Here is a 22,131-nt window from a genome sequence, read left to right on the forward strand (position 1 = left end):
ACAGAACTCACAAACAAAACTGAATTGAATTGCTGGAAAAACAACTAATAATCCTTTGTTTATGGATGATTCTCTGCAACCCATACTCTCACCATATGGGGTTTGGGGAATAATCCACTACCACTACTCATTGATCTCCATTTCTGTAAAATGGTGCTGCTGGTTGTTCCAAAGAATTATTCTAAAATGAGACAATATATGTTCAATTAATTAGGGGACTAAAGCATCTAAGTAACATCAGAGAGTCCATGAGCTATGACTAGGGATTAAGTTGTTTTCTTTAACAAACACCCTTCTTATTCATTCACTATAACTAAGGCTCCTTTTCATATCTGTTGTTGGTCGCTCTTTGCAGCCTTCAAATCCCTTCAGTCTCCCCGGTACCTTAAAGACAAGTAAATCTTTCTAACCTCTCAGTAAGTCGTATAAGTCAATAGAGTACTCTGGTATTTTTAAAATATCTAAATACCCAACAAACCAATGTAGAGTAGTCATGTGGTTGTTAATATAACCCAGATGTCAACTTAGAACTTTGTTTTTCTGGAAAGCATGGACATCTAATCTAAAGATAGACTAATTTCAGCTTTATGACATGTAGTTGGTCAACATAATTTCATACACATTATCAGGAACATACTTCATAATTTCCATATTCATCTTGACTTTGCAGTTGTTGAAAATGACAAAAACTAAATTCAAACTACTTAAGCTAATACAGAAATATGATGGCTGAACTGAAAAATTCAAAAGACAATGTGGTTCCAGGAGTGATTAGATTCAATGACTCCAACCATTTCAACAGATTTCTAAGTCTTGTTCCTCTTCATAATCAGCATACCTATTCTTTCTCTATGTGGCCCACATACTGAGGAAAGCATCCTAGATACACTGAGACTAACCAATAGTTAATTATTGATGAAAGTATTTAAAAATTTCCCCTTTTATTAAACATAGATTCTTTTTTCATAAAATATAATATGAATGTAGTTATCCCTTTCTACTCCTCTCAGTTCCTCCCCACCTCCCCTTCCACCCAGATCCACTTCCTTTCTATCTCTCATTAGAAATAACTGGCTTCTAAGAGATAACAACAAAACATAACAAAATAAAATATAATAAGAGAAAACAATAACCATATCAAAGCTGGACAAGACAAGCCAACAAAATAATAAAACACCTCTAAGCAAAGTCATAAGAATCAGTGATCTGCTTATTTACACATTCAGGAGTTCCATAAAAGTGCTAAAGTGAAAGCTATAGAATATATGCAGAGGAATTGGACGAGAGCCATGTAGGTGCTATGGTTGTTGATTTAGTCTCTGTGAGTTCATATAAGCTTTGCTCAGTTGTTTAAGAGACCATTATTCTTTTGATGTTCCTTGTTCCCTCTGTCCACCACTCCTGCCTCCCTTTCACAGAGTTTCCTTAGCTCTGAGGAAAGATACTTCATTTAGAGTTGTGTGCTTCAAAGTCTCTCTGTATGTCTGTGAATTGTTCTCATCTGCTATACGGGCAATCCTCTCTGAAGATGACTGAAGAACACAGTGATCGATGAGTAAAGCAGAATATCATGAGAAGTCACTTTATTATTAGTTATTTTTAGAATAGTAATATTTGGTTCTATCTTAGATCTCTGTGATATCTAGACTCTAGTTCTTGGTCACTTAAGCAATGTCAAATAGAGGTTCCATCTCATGGAGTGGTACTTAAGTTAAAGCAGACATCATTCAGTTATTGCCACCATTTCCCTAGCATATTTTGCAGGAAGACAGATTGGAGATCAAAGGTTTTACAGTTGTGTTTGTGTTTATTTTCTCTTTTGGTAGCCTACAGAGGACCTTTCCATCGTATAGACACCAAAACATGGGAGTAAATGTTCTTATATAGGCACCAGTTTGATCTCTCAATTTGTGTGGGTGTTGTCTTCATCAATGGAGCCATGCTATTAGTTTGTGGAGAGCACAAATATATTGCCTCAGCAATAGCCTGTGTTGTTTAAGGACTTCCATGGGATACTTTTGGTCAACAACTCAGTTGGATAAAGCCCAGTGCTGGTATTGGAAGATCTGTTTGGTGACAAGAGATGGCTAGTAAGGGTTCTGTCACCCTCATTGTTTGAAGACTTCATTAGGGTTCTCTTCCACTATTATAGGAAATTTCCACTGTGCTAGATTTTCATAGCACCCTTCAAATTCATTTCAATTTTAGTTGTCTCTCCCTTCATTCCCTCCCTCAACTCCTCTCCCACCTGATTAAAAATAGGCCAAGAGGAAACTTGAGCCTGGGGACCACAGGTAAGACAAACCTTCCTGCTCCAAGCGACCTGCCTGGTGAACTCAGGACACACAGAGGCAAAATTCCTCTAGGACCAGACACTTTCAGTTTTTAGCAGGATTCCCAAACCCACGGATACCTGCCCGCAGCAGCTCACTGCTCCCAAACCCTGTGGGAGAGAGAGCTCACTGCCCTGACAGGGGGGCACTCCTGAGACTGCAGAGCGGAAGAGACCACCAACACTGCCCACCCCTGCCCACATCCGTGGCCCAAGAGGAAACTGTATACGGCCTCTCGGTTCCTGGAGGTAAGGGCCAGGAGTAGCAGGTCCCCTGTGTCTGAGACACCGCCAGAACCTGAAGGGACCAACCGGATAAACAGTTCTCTGCACCCAAATCCTGTAGGAGGTAGAGCTAAACCTTCAGAGAGGCAGACACGCCTGGGAAACCAGAAGAGACTACACTCTGCCCACATTACTGATTCCAGAGGAAAACACCAAATGCCATCTGGAACCCTGGTGCACGGAAGCTCCCGGAAAGGGCGGTGCAGATCTTCCTGGTTGCTGCCCCCGTGGAGAGTTCAAAAGCAACACCCCACGAGCAAACTTGAGCCTCGGGACCTCAGGTAAGACAAACCTTCCTGCTCCAAGCGACCTGCCTGGTGAACTCAAGACACAGACTCACAGGAACAGCTGAAGACCTGTAGATAGGAAAAACTACACGCCCAAAAGCAGAACACTCTGTTCCCATAACTGGCTGAAAGAAAACAGGAAAACAGGTCTACAGCACTCCTGACACACAGGCTTATAGGACATTCTAGCCACTGTCAGAAATAGCAGAACAAAGTAACACTAGAGATAATCTGATGGCAAGAGGCAAGCGCAGGAACCCAAGCAACAGAAACCAAGACTACATGGCATCATCGGAGCCCAATTCTCACCAAAGCAAACACAGAATATCCAAACACACCAGAAAAGCAAGATCTAGTTTCAAAATCATATTTGATCATGATGCTGGAGGACTTCAAGAAAGACATGAAGAACTCCCTTAGAGAAACACAGGAAAACATAAATAAGTAGAAGCCTACAGAGAGGAATCACAAAAATCCCTGAAAGAATTCCAGGAAAACACAATCAAACAGTTGAAGGAATTAAAAATGGAAATAGAAGCAATCAAGAAAGAACACATGGAAACAACCCTGGATATAGAAAACCAAAAGAAGAGACAAGGAGCCGTAGATACAAGCTTCACCAACAGAATACAAGAGATAGAAGAGAGAATCTCAGGAGCAGAAGATTCCACAGAAATCATCAACACAACTGTCAAAGATAATGTAAAAGCAAAAAACTCCAAGCCCAAAACATACAGGAAATCCACGACAATGTCTATAGAATGAGTAAAGCTTTTTTTTTTTTACCAACCCCACATCCAATTGAGTGCTAATACCTAAAACATATAAAGAACTCAAGAAAATAGGTACTGTAAAACCAACCCTTCCCCCCAAAATGGGGAAAAGATCTGAGCAGAGAATTCTCAATAGAGGAAATTCAAATGGCTGAGAAACACTTGAAGAAATATTCACCCTCCTTAGCCATCAGGGAAATGTAAGTCAGAACTATTTTGAGACTCTATCTACACATGTCAGAATGACTAAACATCAATAATACAAGTGACAGCTCGTGCCAGTGAGGATGTGGAATAGGAACATACCCATTGCTAATGGGTGTGCAAACATGTACAGCCTTTGTGAAAATCAGTATGGTAGTTCCTCAGAAAGATGGCAATCAGTCTATCTCAAGATAAAGCTAAACTACTCTTGGGTATATAATCAAAGATGCTTATTCTACCACAAAGACACTAGATCAGTTCTGTTCTTTGCTTCTCTAGTAATAATAGCCAGAAATCAGAAATAACCTAGATGTCCCTCAATTAAAGAATGTATAAAGAAAATGTGGTACATTTAACCAATGCAATATTACTTAGCTTTTAAAAATTGACATTGCAAAATTTGTAGGTAGTTGGTTGGAATTATTAAAAATTATCCTCAATAAGGTAACCCAGACCCAGAAAAATAAATACGGTATGCATTCACTTATATCCAGATACTAACAATTAAGTAATATCCAAGCTGTAGTCTGTAGACTTAGAGAGGTTAGGCAAACAGGAAGGGACTAGGTGATACACATGAATTTCCCTGGAAGGGAGAAATAGAATATATTTTAAGAGTGTACTGGAGAGAGTGGTAAGGGAAGGATGAGAAAAGTATCAGATAGGAAAGGGGAGTTGTAGATAGGATAAAAACTATTAAAAAGTGGCTCAAATAAGTCCATATCTCTTATATATGAATCTGTTGCAAAATGATTTTGAACCATGAATTCCTCAAGTACCCATTCTTACATGTTTACTCACTGTCAACTGTGGAGTAAAGATAATGGTACAAAAGCTCTATGTTCTAAGAGGCAAAGGCAAGAAGAGGAAGAGTGAGGATAAAGACTGTAGCAATTATCTTACAAGAAATATTTCTGTAAAGAGAAGTGCTTTGAAACTCTGTTTTCTAGGACATAACAATTGAACCCATCAACCCACAATAGCAGTGGCTACCTGCACAAGGCCTATACAGTAAAAAATTGGGAAGGAGCTCACAACGTAATGGTTGCTAGGGAAAAGGGAGCCACATCAACTAGTAAGTTGCCATTGCTTAAGGAAATAACACACGACTAATGCTCATGCAGAAAATCTTAATAAAATATGGTGGGGCATAAAAAAGAAAACTTTTAAGACTTAGAAGTACAGCAGAGAGAAGATCTGTTGAAAGAAGCAAATGGGGAAGCAGGTAAGAGGACAAAACAGGAGGATACCTAAAGCCCACTGGGCAACCAAATACATGAACATTGGGTTCAGTGAGAGTCCTTCTGTCAAAATACAAAGTTGGAAAGCTATAGAGGAAACACCCACCTAAGGTCTCCATGTGCATGCGCATATGCATGCTCATACTCACAAGAACACACAAATACAAACTCATAAAAGAGCAAACACATTTATCGGTGCACAGATACATACACAGATACAGACATGCATACATCTGCAGAAGTGGCTAAGAAAAGCAATGTTACTGCAAGAAGGTTTGTAACTGGGGAAAACTGCACAAATTTAAATTTTTACTCTCACTTTTAAGTGGCTAGTAAAATGTGTTTAGTATTTTTAGTCTTTTGAAACAAGAATTGCTATCATTACTCATTACAGGATCATCTTTCTTTAAAGCTCCAGCTTACTTTCTAGTCTGCTTCTCCACATGGGCCAGATTGGTGACAGCCTTCCTGTCTCCCAGGAAGTCTTTGCCTTGGAACTAATTTTTGCATGTACCTAGAATGATGTAAAAGTAGATTGGGAAAAATTAAACCCACTTCAGCACTGGGCGAGGTCTAGTAAAATGCTGTCTAATTGTCTTTTTTTCCCCTTTAATCCTCCTTCCTTCCCTCAAGTCCCTGTTGACTGACTGAGCTAGCTTGGTCACGTGGCACCCTAACACTGCAGCTTGAGTACAAGGGATTCAGTGAAGAACACCACAGGAAAAGGAAGCATGCACAAAGGAAAATAAAGAAAATTTGGGCCAGCAGCGAGCAAACCCTGTAAAAATGGGACAGAGTAATTTGTAGAATTTTTTGTACATATGGTTAGAAATATACTAAAAGTCATGAGAAGGTCAAGAGATGTCCTGCTTCTTCTCCAGCTACCACTGGGGAAATTCCTAGTTCCAATTCTGGCTCCTTTTGGTGGGATATTTGGTTCTCTTCCCTCTCTGTCTAATTTCTGTCCTTGGCATACAAGTCTGGCCATGTCTGTTGGTCTATATTTGTGGTTCTGTTTCATTGCTTGATTGTTACTCTTTGTTTCAAATTCAAAAGAAAAAATAATTAAGACTTTATCTGTTGGAACATTTGGGTTCAGCAGGTGGCAAGGCACTCCTCCCTTGAAATTATAGGTAGGAAAAATATGAAAATTTTGTCTGTCTAACCAACATATGTAAATGATATGTGTAGCAACTTCATGTATATTTCTGACTTATGTTCTGTACTTCTTGGCTATAGATTATTGGCTTAGAAGTTCTTGGGTAGAGTTAAAAATATGGAACTTTTGTAACAGAAAGTTGTTTCAAAACTGGTAACTCAGGGGGTTGGAGTCATTCTGAACAACAATGTATGACATGAGGCAACCTGAGGAAACAGGTCTTTAAAGATATCTTATAGATATCTCTATATCTAAATTTCAATAACATTTTATGTAATTCCTGTCCTAGAAACCAGACTTATAAAGTATAGGATTTAAAACAATGTTTCTTTAATGAAGTATTAAAAGCTGCACCATCATGCATTCATATACAAGAACTTTGTAACATGAAAATAAAGCACATGGTATTGATTTTAGAGAGACTGGATTGTTTACACAGCTAAAAATTGGTCTTGCCTTCCAAAATTATGGTTATGCTTCATGACTTCACTCTTAAAAACATTTTATTTTGATATTGCAAAAGAAACTTTTAAAACATATATATATATATATATATATATATATATATATATATATATAAAGCTAATGGAGCTTTGGCAGTTTATAATTCAATCACAAGCTCAACACTTTAATTCCATATTGATGTCTTCTGAATACACACTTAAAGATGCTTCTTATCACACTAAAAACATCTTTGTTACAGGGAATTATGGAATAAGCCCATGGGAACTCTAGAAAATCAGTTACCAAAAGAGCAGTGTGGGGTATTGTATACTCCTTCACCACAAAATTTTATGTTGAATTTTTAAACTTTGGATGCTAAGGAGCGCTCTGCTACTAAGTGTGTATGGTACCCTACAACTTGGCATATTTATGCCTAGTTGAAATAGAAGGATCTGGGGTTGGGGATTTAGCTCAGTGGTAGAGCGCTTGGCTAGCAAGCGCAAGGCCAGTCCCCAGCTCTGAAAAAAAAAAAAGAAAGAAAGGAAAAGAAATAGAAGGATCTACTTACTGGCATATGGCATGGTCTTGATCAAGAGAAAGGAAGAAAGTATATTTATATTTTTTCTTTTAGGATGCTGAAGGAGTGTGATGGCTAACAGAGTGATTGGGACATGTTAATGCTGGAACAAAGAATGATGCTTACTGTGATCTTGCTGAATGCCTGACAATGTTGACAAGGAAGTTGTATTGGGCATATGTTCCTGATCCACCTTTGCTTGCCTATATTCCCAGACTGGATAAACTGCTTTGCCTCAAACTTTTAGACCTGTGGTCAGAGAACATGGAGACTGTGTAAACTCTCTTTGAAAAATTAATCAAATAAAGAAGTTGTTATAATGACCCTTTTCTTTCCTTTAATGTATAAAAAGCCAAAAAGTATAAAACATCTAGGATACAACCCAACCCACAGGATGTAAAAAAATTAACAAACAAGAACTCCCAAATGAGGAGACTTCAATCCCACTTAGAAGGAGGAACAAAATAATCATAGTAGGCAGAGGAAGGGAGGGTTTTGGGTGGGAGAGGAGAGGTAAAGCAGAAAGAGAGAATAGGATCAGGTACTGGGGTGCAGGGGAGAAGCCTAGCTTGCCAGGAGAATGAATAAAAATATGCAGCCTCTGGGGGTGGAAGATGGGGTGAACCTCTAGAAAGTCTCAGAGACCTGGGAGATGAGAGACCTTAGTCCACATGCCCAAGAGTAGGGAAAGGGACCTCAAAGTGTGTACTTTCAGTAGATAGATAGGGCCTCAATTGGAGGAACAGGGTTACCAACCTAGAGTCAAAATTTCTGACTCAGAATTGTTTCTGTCTAAAAGAACTTCGGGGACAAAAAGGGAGAAGAGACTGAAGGAAAGACAGTCTAGTAACTGGCTTAACTTGGGATCCATCTGGCAGCGTGCGGGGGTGGGGTGGGGTGGGGTGGATGGACCAAGGCTTGACACCAATACTGATGGTATGACGTACTTACAGACAGGAGCCTAGCATGGCTGTCCTCTGAGAGGCCCAACCAGCAGCTGACTGAGAGAGACGCAGATACTTACACCCAAACATTGGACTGAAGTTAGGGATCCCTATGGTTGAATTAGGGGAAGGACTGAAGAAGCTGAAGAGAAAGATGACCCCATAGGAAGACTAGCAGTCTCAACTAACCCAGATCCCTGGGAGCTCCCAGAGACTGAACCACCAACCATGAGCATACATGGGCTGGTCTGATATCCGCCAACCCCCCACCCCCACCACTGATACATATACAGCAGAGGACTGCCTGGTCTGGCCAAAGTGGGAAAAGGTGAGACTAATCCTTAAGATACTTGAGGCCCCAGCAAAGGGGAATGCCTGCTGTAGGGGCTTGACAGGTTATCACCCGTCATTTTTGAGCATTTGTCTCACCCTGGGTAGTTGCAGCTAAATTGCATAGTGAAACTGGAAAGTCCAGCACAGTCTTTGTTTTCCCACATGAACATATCACCTAAAGGCTGACTGTAAGAGATGCTACCAAGCAGATAGCTAAGAAGACTTACTCAGTTCCACAAAACTGAGGTGATGGAGTGTAGATTCATTTAGATGTTCATTCTATTAGGATACATCGTTTTTAAATGTGGCATTTACTATTCAGTGCTAACAGTCTGTTAGCTCCATTCTAAAATGTTTTGAATACTGCTTTTGTTGTTTCTAGCTGCTGTTAAGAAAAATTAAATTAAGTAAAGAAAATTTTCCCAAGCCTGTCTAAAAGAAATAGTATATTGCCATGGAGGGACAAAGGGCATGAATGGGCTGAGAACTACTTTAGAGAAGCATTTTTTTCCTGCTCCCTGTCTCAAGAACACAAGTTACAGGAACTGGTAAGGTGTTTTTGAAGAGCATGAGCCTCCAGGGAGCAGGCCAGGAAGTTTGCTATGATGTGACCTGATGTTGCTATTGTTTGCAATAATAACTAACACTATCAAAAATGAACTGTCCTTAAAGTTTAACTGAATCACCAATCCAACAGTGAGCATGGGCTGGACTTTGACCCCCTGCACTTATATAGCAGATACACAGTTTGGTTTCCATGCAGATCCTCCAACAACTGAATTGGGGACTGGCCCTGAATTTGTTGACTGCCTGAAGATCAAGTTTCCTTAATGCCTTGTCTGGCCACAGAGAGAGAGGATGCCTCTAGTCCTTCATTGACTGCTATGCTGGGGGTGGGGAGAAGGGAATGTAATACCAAGGGGGCTAATCTTTCCTAGGGGAAAAGGGAAGGGAGGAATGGGGAAGGAGATGTGAGAGGGGGCACTAGAAAGGGTGGTGGGATGATAATGGGATGTAAAGTGAATAAATTAATTAAAAAATTAACACTACAAAAGTTTGTCTTCTACATTTGTTTCTGTGAAAAAAATTTAATTTCTCCAAAGTAAGGAAAAAAACTTGTATTTTGTTGTTTAACACTTAATAAGAAGGCTAGATGGTCACATAACTTGAAATTCAATTTAATAGTCTCAGAATGAGGATAAATATTAAAAATAATTGCTGTTATCATTTCCACAGCTTCAGTCCATTCCATTTTCTGAATTAACTTCATCTCATGGTTTAATTCCTCTGCAGTTTGTTAGGAAATAAAGTTGTATATAATATGAATACTAAAATGAGCAATTTAACTTCAAGTATTAAGTATTTACTGGGATAGTCTTTCTTTCTAAGGTCCTTGTTTAAAATTAACCAATTTATATTGAAATCCTGACTTGTTTCCTAATTTCAGCATCAAACTTGGTCTTTTCTTTAACTAAAGATCACAGTCAAGTGGTCCAGCTCATTTCCTCTTTTGAATGTTCTTTTTTTTTTGTCCCCAACATTTTCTTCTCCTTTAGTTGCTTTCTTTCTCATGAAGTGAGACACTTTGTTCACTTTGTTTCATTTGTTTATTTGTTTGTTTGTTTTACCAGGAGAATGACAATATATCCCAGCATTTACAGGCCTAGGTGAGAATTTTTTCAAGATCATTTTCCCAATTCCTTTGTGTCTTATCTTGCCTTCTTGACTAGCATATGAGGACATAGAGCCTCTGTCAACCTCTACTTCAGTGTGATCATTACAAAGAAAAAGAAAATATTGTGGTTTCAAACAAGTGGTGAGATGCTGTTTACAATGCAGCAGTCTTAAGACAGTATCAAAAGCCCTCAGTTCCTATTCCATGATATAAAGTGGAAATTCTTCATTCAAGTGAAGACTCAGATCTTTGTTTTTTCCAAAGTGTGAGGTGATGGGAAATAAACTCATCAAGGAAATGATTTGGAAAGTGGTATGTACACCCAAGCATCCATCCCCTGAGATATTAATTGGCCCCCTGAAACTGAGCCCTAGAAACTGAGGAACTACTGCTGTTATACATTTTGAGCATTAGTTTTGTCTGGACAGAGTAAAAAGAAGCTCCCACCTACTATACCTTTAGATGCTTCACTTTTTCATTAATTATTTGGGGACTTTGTATGAAAATTTTCTTTCTCTCTTTTCTATTTTATTGTTTTGTCCTTATGTGGATTTCTATATGCAAATACTACAAAAACTCTTCTCCTATTTGGAAAGCATTCCTGAGAAAAAGGTTCCTAAGGCCTGCATGGCTGTTTCTATTTTCTCACCAGTGCTTTAGTGAGCCTCAGAATTCTGAAAAAGGAGAACTGGATGGTTACCAGTACTTAAAAGCCTATTTTCCACAGTCAGCCTTTTTCTTTAGCTTTGAAAAAGATACTTCAGAAAATTTCTATTCAGAAGCAAATAATGTAATGCTAAAATAGTAAGTACACAATCTGAACTTAATTAATATCATTTCCAAATCAAATATATTAAATCATAATAAATTTTGCATTTATTTGTTTGTCTTGAGATAGGGACTTATTACGTGGCTCTGGCTGGCCTGAAACTCACACAGAACATTCTACTTATGCTTCCCGAGTGCTAGGATTAAAGGCATACACTACGACGCCAGGCAACTTTTGTATCATTTTATAAACAAAGACAGTTTTTTTTTTGTATAAATAATCCTATAATTTACAAGTCTAGGAATTTGGTTTTGTGACTGTTTTAAGAATAACTAAAGTACCGTATGTGAAGCCATGAGTGAAAACCCTTTGGATGCCATGTTTGTATGGCCTAAGATTGAGTTAGGCCTCTGATACTTTGCCTTTTCTTGTGCTCTTTTCCATCCCTTCATTTTTCTTGTCCAGCTCTAACATGAAAATATTTGTTTTGTTTTATCTTATTGTTTTATTTTTATTCCTAAGAGGCCTGTTTTTGGGGGAAGGTAAACTTGGATGAAAGGGATCTATGGAGGAACTGGGAGGAGACAGAGGGGGAACCATAATCAAAATATATTATGTGAGGGGGAAAATTTATTTTCAATCAAAAGAAAAACAACAGAAATAGTTATGCATCAGTTTCTTTGTTAAAATATAAGCAACTTTAATGAGAAAATATAGTCATAACTATAAATTATTTTTTAATTTTTAACTCAATGATAGTCAGAAAATGTCATTATGGTTTGAATTTTAAATGTTCCCCTTACTGTATCATGTGTTGAACTCTTGGTCCCCAAGCTAGTGGCTATGTTTTGAGGAGGTGCTAGCAATGTCAGGAACTGGGGCTTCACTAAAGGAAATGCCTACCTGGAGCTGCCCCTGGAAGCTTCTGGCTTATCTTAGGTATTTCGCTTGTTTCTATGTTAAAATATCCCAAGGAAAGGAACTGACAGGAAGGTAGTTTATGGTGGAGAAGGCATAGCTGCTAGAGCCTGAGCAGCTGCCACATTCCAGTCACAAGGAAAAAGGAAAAACCATGAACACTTGTGCTGAGATCCTTTTCTTTTTTCCATACAGTTCAGTATCCCAGCTGACTGAATGATGTTACCCCACAGAAGGGAGATCTTGCCATGTCAATTAACATAATCCATATAGTTACCACAGTCACATGAGAAATTTGTCTCCCAGGAAGTCTAGATCTAGTCATGTTGACCATTGAGATGAAACACCACACATCTGCTTCCTCCACTCTTTTGCTTCCCAGCCACCATAACATGACTAGTTTCTTATTCAATGTGCTCCCACCATTTAATCTCTTTCTCTTTAATCTCAAGGACCACAGTAATGAAACCAGAAACTTTGTCAAAATAACTCCTTCCTGTCCTTAAGTACTGGGAATTTTGTGACAGTCATAAAAAAAAAAAAACTAACACAATTATAAAGGAATACATTGCTATTATTAATGCAGGTAACACTACTATATAATTTTATTTAAAATCTTACTTGAAGGTTTCGTTGTTTGTTTGTTTTTATGTTTTCATTTTTAGTTGACCAAATCAAGTGACCCAGTGAGTAGAGAAACCCAAATATTTTGTTTTATGTAAGTGAAAATAGTGATATTTTAGGCTTTTCTCCTTCAAGCATTGGGCTCTGGAAACTTTGGACACTAGTTCAAAATGTGTTAAGTATCAAAAACAAAACCTGTAACATTTTTATGTATTTTAATTTTAGTTCTATCCCTCATCCTGTTATCTGTGGTTCCTTCCACTCTAGGGCCATATGAAGCTGGCCCCATACGAATGCAAAGGGAGAAAGTTGGGCACAACATTTCTTCCTTATTGCGTGGCATACTGGTTTACTGGTGGAAATTCTTGGGTAAAGCCCCATTCTCCTGACCAGCTCCTAAATTCTGTGTTTAGAAGACATTAAACAAAAGGTTCAGATTTTAAGAAATAGAAAAAAGAGTTGTCATAGCCACCCCTTTTAATTTCTACTAAATTAAAATCAGACATGACCCACTTTTTTTTTCTTCAAGATTCACTTTCCTTTCTTTGGACTGAGCAGTTAAAATAAAACTTCCTCTATTGACCTTAAAAATAAGTTCACTCTGACTCAAGCATAAGTAACACAATCTTTTCACTATTTCCCTTTCAGTCTGAGGTGAGCTGCTTTCACCTTTATATCTGAAATGGGAGGCAAGGATGTCATTTAATGTGTTCTTTCTTGGGGCAACCATCCTTCACTTATTTGTGGAAATATTATAAAGCAAGTAGCTATGAATACCAGTCTCTGAATGGTGACTGAAAACCTCACATCCTGGTATTCTTGGTCTTGTATAAACCCTTCCTATAACCAGTAAACTTGACCTACATAACCAATAGTAATTTTAGAAAATAATAGTGTACAAACTCTGAACTTGGTCATGGCAGGCAATGGACTTCTGGACTTTTCTTAAAGCTCCCATTGGTGGTAACATCCACCATTGTGAGCCTCCTCAAGTATCTCTCTGTAAAGAACCAAGGACAATGAACTTGTAGTTTGAGAGTGAGTCACTGAATCACCTTAGATATAGATTATACAAACTTAGTCAAGTGCCTCTAGTCTCAGCTGATAATTTGACTCATGAGAAAGTATGAGCCAAATGACATAGCTCACCTACTCCCAAATTCTTGACAGACAGAAACTCTGAGATAATAGCTCATTATTATAATTTTAAACTAATAAGTCAGGATAATTTGTTATGTAGCAATAGACAACTAATATAAAGTATATAAAGATTCTCATGAAGGTATAAAAAGATATTGTCAGTAATATCCTGTGTTTTGGATTTCCATCATAAAATATAATGATTATATTTGGGGAAAGGATTGACCTAAGTTTTATGGTCTGTTATTTTCTAAATGATACTTCATCATTATTAAACCTACTTCCTTTTCCAGAAGATTAGCACATGTCAAGATACAAAGTGTTAGTCACGTAAATTCTCCCTTGTATGTCAACATGGCTTCCTTAACACATCCTATCTCTTTCTAACTTACATGCCAGCCTTCTGGAGGTAAGTGGAACTGAAAAAAAAATCGGTTATTTCTGTGTAAAGTTCTGGGTGTAGGAAAACAGGAGCAACTCATACCTTCTTGTGTTTTCACCTGCTAGAATTTTTCAGTTATGCCTTCTCTCCAGAAGTTATAGCCTTTAAAGCTCACCTATATAAATTTAACTTTTCATTATGTCACCAATCAGGAGACTGAGGTCATGTTAGTTTATATAGCATACACAGTTTAAGTGGGATGATGTATGACAGAGGGGTGAGGAGGTGTTGGTGAATAAAAATTTTTCTTATCTCTTGAATATTCTACTCTACTCTACTCTACACTACTCTACTCTACTCTACTCTATTCTACTTCCCAGACTTTGAAATCCAAATCCAAAAGCTTAGACCAGCCTTCTTTTAGCCTTGTTTTTCCTCTCCTTAGTTATTCTCTCTGTTCAAATCAGAGAAAAGAAAGCAGGAGAAAGAAATATAAATTCCTCAAAAATATAATCCTAACACACTTGATATTTTAAATAGAGTCCTAAAATTTGACCTTTCTCTAAAATTATGAGAGTATTGGATCTCTGAATGTAGGCATCTAGGGTAAAATTTAAGGAAAGTTCAGAGACCTTGTTGAATATTGAATCTAAGCTTTTAGACAACCCTTAACATTCATTCTCTTACTAAAATGTTATAAGGTGGTCTAATTCAGACACAACTTTTCTTTTTTAAGTTTTGACATTGTTAGCATTTCTTCTAGTCACTTTCTTACTCTCTAGCTTACTTACCCTCTTCCCCTTCTGTCCTTCTTTCCCCGTTGCCCTCCCCCTTTCTCTCAATGTGCTCATGGCCAGCCCCTACTCTTCTACTTTTCTTCCTCCTTTCTCTCTGCTCTCTCAGTCTCTACTAACCACTTAACTCCCCTCCCCATGCCATAAATAAATTTTATTCCATACTCATCTTATGAATGATACCTCAGGGGGAAAGGATGCATCAACAGGTCCACAGAGTCACCCCTTCCCCAGTATCTTTTGCTGCCTTCACCAAACATAACCTTAGCTTCTTTATCTTTTTTATAAAACATAACATTGGTACCTATAATCTTGGATTTAGAAACTTGCAGGTTCATATCTTTCACTGCCACATAGACAGTCACTGAATCTCTGACTAGACCTATCTACCCAAACTTTAGAGAACTGACAAGCTCCCTCCTGCCACTGATCAACATAAACATTCTCTGATCCCAAGTTGTTAAGCTCACAGCCACCCCTTGTGCTGCCCTTGAGGGCAGAGACAGTCTTTATAACTGATCTTTTCACTCACCCTCATTCTAGGATCCCTATCCATTGGCTGACCATTCCCTCCCTCTTGGAAGAAGTTTTCTCTTGCTGCTGTATGAAAATCCTAAGCTTAGATAAACCGTTCTCCCATGGGCCCAGGTCCCACTCAGCCAATACCTTTCTCATAATGACCCTGCAAGTCTAGACTTGGCTGCCTGTTTGTTACTATTTTATTCACAGGACCATAGCAGGAATATTTTAATAACATCTCTCACTCAAAGGGAAGGACTTCACCTCCAAGTCTCCTGGTCTAATTGACACTATCCAGTAAGCAATATCTCTACACGGCCATTTAACTGGCCCTTTAAAAACAAACTTTCTTTCTAGTAATTCATAAGCCTTTTTCCTTCTCCCTCATTCTCTTTCAATTTTCTCTCCCTCCTGGTTTCCCATGCCTTTTATTCTGCCAGTGCTGTGTTCCAGTGGCCATCTGCCCCACACCACTTGCAGGGAACCATAAATCCATTCCTGTGTACTCTTCGGATGGTGGTTTAGTCCCAGGGAGATCAGGGGGATCTGGTTGGTTGATATTGTTCTTCTGATGGAGTTGCAAACCCCTTCAGCTCTTTCAGTCCTTTCTCTTAACACCTCCATTGGGGATACTCTTCTCAGTTCAATGCTTGACTGTCAGCATCTGACTTTGTATTGGCAGGCTTTGACAAAGCCACTGAGGAGACAGCTATATAACACTCCTGTGAGCATGAACTTTTTGACATCCAAAATAGTGCCTAGGTTTGGTGTCTGTATATGGGATGGGTCCCCCAGGTGGGGTAGTCTCTGGATAGCCTTTTCTTCAGTCCCTACTCCACACTTTTTTCTCCACATTTTCTCCTGTGAATATTTATGTTCTCTTTTCTAAGAAGATCTGAAGCATTTACAATATTGTCTTCCTTATCCTTAAACTTCACGTGGTCTGTAAGTTTTATCTTGGGTATTACAAGCTTTTAAGCTAATATCCACTTATGATTGAGTGCATACCATGTGTATTCTTTTCATTGGGTTATTTCACTCAGGATGATATTTTCTAGTTCCATCCATTTGCCTATGAATTTCATGAAGTCATTGTTTTTAATAGCTGAGCAGTGCTCCGCTCTGTAAATGTACCACATTTTCTGTATTCATTCCTCTGTTGAAGGATATCAGGGGTTTTTCCCAGCTTCTGGTTATTATAAATAAGGCTGCTTTGAACATAGTGGAGCATATGTCCTTGAAATATGTTGGAGCCCTGGAGTGCTATAGTTGGGTCCTAAGGTAGAACTATGTCCAGTTTTCTTGAGAAACCACCAAACTGATTTCCAGAGTGGTTGTACCAGCTTGCAATCCCACCAACAGTGGAAGAGTATTGCTCTTTCTTCACATCCTTGCCAGTATCTGCTGTTACCTGAGTTTTTTTTTTTTTCTTAGCCATTCTGACTGGTGTGAAGTGGAATCTCAGGGTTGTATTGATATGCATTTCCCTGTTGACTAAGGCTGTTGAAATGCTTCTTGGCCATATGCTATCCCTCAATTGAGAATTCTTTGTTTAGTTCCATAGCACATTTTTTAATAGGGTTATTTGGCTCTTTGTAGTCTAACTTCTTGAGTTTTTGTATTTACTCTATATTAGCCCTCTATTGGATATAGTATTGGTAAAATCTTTTCCCAATCTGTTGGTTGCCATTTTGTCCTAATGACAATGTCCTTAAAAAGCTTAGAGAAGCTTTGCAAGTTTATGAGGTCCCATTTGTCTATTTTTGATCTTAGAGCATAAGCCATTGGTGTTCTGTTCAGGAAATTTTTCCCTGTGCCCATATGTTCAAGGCTCTTCCTGACTTTCTCTCCTATTAGTTTCAATATATCTGGTTTTATGTGGAGATCCTTGATAACACTTGGACTTGAGCTTTGTACAGGGATATAAGAATGGATTGATTTGCATTATTCTATGTACTGATCACCAGTTGAACCAGCACCATTTTTTCAAAATGCTGTCTTTTTTCCATTAGATGGTTTTAGCTCCTTTCTCAAAGATCAAGTGACCATAGGAGTGTGAGTTCATTTCTGGGTCTTAAATTCTATTCCATTGATCTAACTGCCTGTCTCTGTACCAATACCATACAGGTTTTATCACTATTGCTCTGTAATACAGCTTGAGGTCAGGGATAGTGATTACCTCAGAAGTTTTTTATTGTTGAGGATAGTTTTTGCTGTCCTCAGCTTTTTGTTATTTCAAATGAATTTGCAAATTGTTCTTTCGAACTCTGAAGAATTGAGTTGGAATTTTGATGGAGATTCCATTGAATCTGTAGATTGCTTTCAGCAAGATATCCATTTTTACTATATTAATCCTGTCAATCCATGAATATGGGAGATCTTTCCATCTTCTGAGGTCTTCTTTGATATCTTTCCTCATAGACTTGAAGTTCTTGTCATACAGATCTTTCACTTTCTTCTTTAGTGTCACACCAAGGTATTTTATTTTATTTGTGACTATTGCAAAGGATGTCATTTCCCCAATTTCTTTCTCAGTCGTTTAGTTTTTGAGTAGAGGAAGCCTACTTATTTGTTTAAGTTAATTTTATATCCAGATACTTTCCTGAAGTTGTTATCAGGTTTAGGAGTTCTCTGGTGGAATTTTTAGGGTCACTTAAGTTTACTATTATTACCATCTTCAAATAGTGATATTTTGACTTCTTCCTTTCCAATTTGTATCCCTTTGACCTCCTTTTGCTGTTTGATTGCTCTGCTAGGACTAAAAGTACTATATTGAATAGGCAAGGAGAGAGTGAGAAGACTTCTCTAGTCCTTGATTTTAGGTGGATTGCTTCAAGATTTTCTCCATTTAGCTTGATGTTGGCTATTCATTTGCTGTGTATGGCTTTTAATGTGTTTAAGCATGGGCTTTGAATTTCTGATTTTTACAAGACTTTTATCATGGGGGGCGGTGTTGAGTTTAGTCAAATGCTTTCTCACCATCTAATAAGATGATCATGTAGGACATTTTCTTGTGTATTTATTTATATAGTAGATTGCATTTATGGATTTCTGTTATAAAAATATTAAAAATAAAACAGTGTTTTATACTGCTCTAGATCCAGCACTGCAGTGCCCCATGATATCTGATAGATATCTTAAAACTCAGTCAGCAAAGCCTATCACCCACTTTGCTCCATTCCATATCACACTGCTGAAGGCTTCTCTCTGGGCCTGGCAGCAATCTCTCTACCTATCTGGTTCCCAAGGCAGATTTCCATGCCAGAAACATATATCCCAACTTCATGGTGGCCCAGATTAGCCACCCCATACTTTCTTACACTTAAATCTACACCTGAAAGAACACACAACAAAATAACTCTGACCCAATTGATAAGATATAATTGCCCCCCTTACATACAAAGCCTTGTACACATCCATCCCTTAAGAACATTCATAACAACATGTAAAGGTACAGCATGGAATCATAACTGTCTGCTTCCATTTTATCCCTCTTAGCTCGTCCCCTCTTCAATTATTGTCTACTCCTCTTATTTCAAACTTTTCTCCAGCCCATCCTTCCTTCCTGTCAAATGACAGGCCTCATTCTATCTTGTACCTGCCTCACCTGTGATATCATTGCACAGATTTCCATATATTGAACCATCCTGGCATCTATGCGATGCAGTCTTCATGATTTTTGTTGGATGGATGATTTTTTTTTTGATGTCTTCTTAGATTCAATTTGCGAGAATCTTATTGAGTAGTTTGTCATCCATAGTCATAAGGGAAATTGATCTGAAATTCACTTTCTTTGTTAGGTTTTTGTGTACTTTAGGTATAAACATAATTATGACTACAGACATTGAATTGGGTAGTGTTTCTTCTGTTTCTATTTTGTGGAATATTTTGAGAGTATTTGTGTTAGGTCTTCTATGAAGGTCTGATAGAATTTAGCACTAAACCCATCTGGTCCTGGGCTCTTTTTGGTTGGGAGACTTTTAATCACTGCTTAGATTATTTTACAGTTTATGGGACTATTTAGATGGTTTATGTGATTCTGATTTAACTTTGGTATATGATATCTGTATAGAATATTGTATGTTTCATCCAGATTTTCCAGTTCTGTTGAGTACAGGTTTCTATAGTAGGATCTGATGATTTGTTGAATTTCCTCAGTTTCTGTTGTTATGTCTCCCTTTTCTTTTCTGATTTCATTAATTTGGATGCACTCTCTGCGCCCTCTGGTTAGTCTGGCTAATGGTTTATCTGTCTTGCTGATTTTTTCAGAGAACCAGCTCATGGTTTTATTGATTCTTTATATAGATCTTTTTTTTCTACTTGGTTGATTTCAACTCTGAATTTGATTATTTCCTGCCATCTTCTCCACTTAGAGTATTTGCTTCTTCTTATTCTAGAGCTTTCAGGTGTGTTGATCAAGCTGCTAGTGTATGCAATCTCCAGGTTCTTTTTGGAGGCACTCAGAGCTATGAGATTTCCTATTAGTACTGCTTTCATTGTGTCCCATAAATTGTGTATGTTGTACCATCATTTGCATTAAATTCTAAAATGTTTTTAATATCTTTCTTTATTTCTTCCTCAACCAAGTTTTTATTGAGTAGAGTGTTGTTCAACCTCCATGTGTATGTGGCCTTTCTGTCATTTTCATTGTTATGGAAGACCAGCCTTTGTCCTCAATGATCTTATATGATGCATGGGATTATTTTTATCCTCTTATATCTGCTGAGGCCTCTTTTGTGACTGATTTTATGATTAATTTTGGAAAAGGTACCATGAAGTGCTGAGAAATATGTATATTCTTTTGTTTTAGGATGAAATGTTCTATAGATATCTTGTAAATTTATTTGATTCATAACTTCTATTAATTTCTCTATGTCTCTGTTTAGTTTCTGTTTTCATGATCTATCCATTCATGAAAGTGGGTGCTGAAGTCTATTGTCCTTTGTAGGGCTGGATTTTTAGAAAGATATTTTGTTTTTCCATGGAATATGTTGGTCTCTCCATCTGTGGTAATTGAACATTTTACTTGATATAGTAGCCTGGGCTGACATTTGTGTTCTCTTAGGGTCTGTATGACATCTGCTCAGAATCTTCTGGCTTTCATAGTCTCTGGTGAGATGTCTGATGTAATTATGATAGGTTTGTCTTTATATGTTTCTTGACATTTTTCCCTACTACTTTTAATATTCTTTCCTTTTCTTTGTGCATTTGGTGTTTTGACAATTATATGAGGGGAGGAATTTCTTTTTTGGTCCAATTTAGTTGGAGTTCTTTAGGCTTCTTGAATGTTCATGGACATCTCTTTCTTTAGGCTAGGGAAGTTTCACTCTATAATTTTGTTGAAGATATTTACTGGTCCTTTAAGTTGGGAATCTTTGCTTGCTTCTATACTTAATATCCTTGGGTTGGTCTTCTCATTGTGTCCTGGATTTCCTGGATGTTTTATGTTAGAAGCTGTTTGCATTTTGCATTTTCTTTGACTATTGTGTCAATGTTTTTAATGTATCTTCTGCCCTGGAGATTGTCTCTTCCATCCCTTGTACTCTGTTTGTGATGCTTTCATCTATGATTCTTAATCTATTTCATAGGTTTTCTATCTTCAAGGTTGTCTTTCTTTGTGATTTCTTTATTGTTTCTATTTCCATTTTTAGATACTGGATGGTTGTTCAAATCCTTCATTGTTTGGTTGTGTTTTTCTTTAAGGTTCTTTAATTCTTAAAGGGTTTTTTTTGTGTTTCCTCTTTGAGGGCTTCTACCTGTTTACTGTGTTGTCCTGTATTTTTTTTTTTTTTTTTATTAACTTGAGTATTTCTTATATACATTTTGAGTGTTATTCCTTTCCGGTTTACGGGCAAACATCCCCTCCTCCTCCCTTCCTTATGGGTGTTCCCCTCCCAACCCTCCCCCATTGCGCCCTCCACCCCACAGTCTAATTCACTGGGGGTTCAGTCTTAGCAGGACCCAGGGCTTCCCCTTCCACTGGTGCTTTTACTAGGATATTCATTGCTACCTATGAAGTCCTGTATTTCTTTAAGGGGGTTATTTCTGTCCATCTTAAAGTCCTCTAATATCATCATTAGATAATCATGATTTTACATCAGAATCTTGCTTTTCTGGTGTTTTGGGGTAGTCAGGACTTGCTGTGGTGGAAGAACTGGGTTCTGATGATGCCAAGTAGCCTCGGTTTCTCTTGCTTAGGTTCTTGCACTTGTCTCTCACCATCTGGTTATCTCTGGTCTTAGCTGGTTTTGCTCACCCGACAGTGACTTGACCCTCCTTTAAGTCTATTTGTCAGCACTCCTGGGAGATCAGCTCTCTCCCAGTTGGAATTGGGTACAGAGAGCTGTGGTACAGGGTCAGCTCCAAGCATAGATGGAAACTGCCATTGTCTTAACATTAATCAGTGCATTTCTTATAAATTAGCTTAACTCGAATAAAACATTCCACTATACCATTCAATGGTATAACCACAAGTTCAAGTTTTAAGTTTTCTTTGAATGTCTTCTAACTATAGACTTAAACTGCTTCTTGTGCCAAATCTACTTTATAATCTGTCATGTTCAAATATGTTTCTTTTGTTTGCCTTTAACTATGCTCTTAAAGTGTTTCTCTTGCTAAAACTATATATCGAATATATTTACAAGATCAAGGTTTTGAATTTCCTTTGACTTTTAAATGTAATATATTGATTTCTTAGACAGAACAATAAAACCCTTCTTGTTCCTCTGCTC

The sequence above is a fragment of the Rattus rattus genome, chromosome 3, assembly GCF_011064425.1.
Source record: "Rattus rattus isolate New Zealand chromosome 3, Rrattus_CSIRO_v1, whole genome shotgun sequence".
NCBI classification, from domain to species: Eukaryota; Metazoa; Chordata; class Mammalia; order Rodentia; family Muridae; genus Rattus; species Rattus rattus.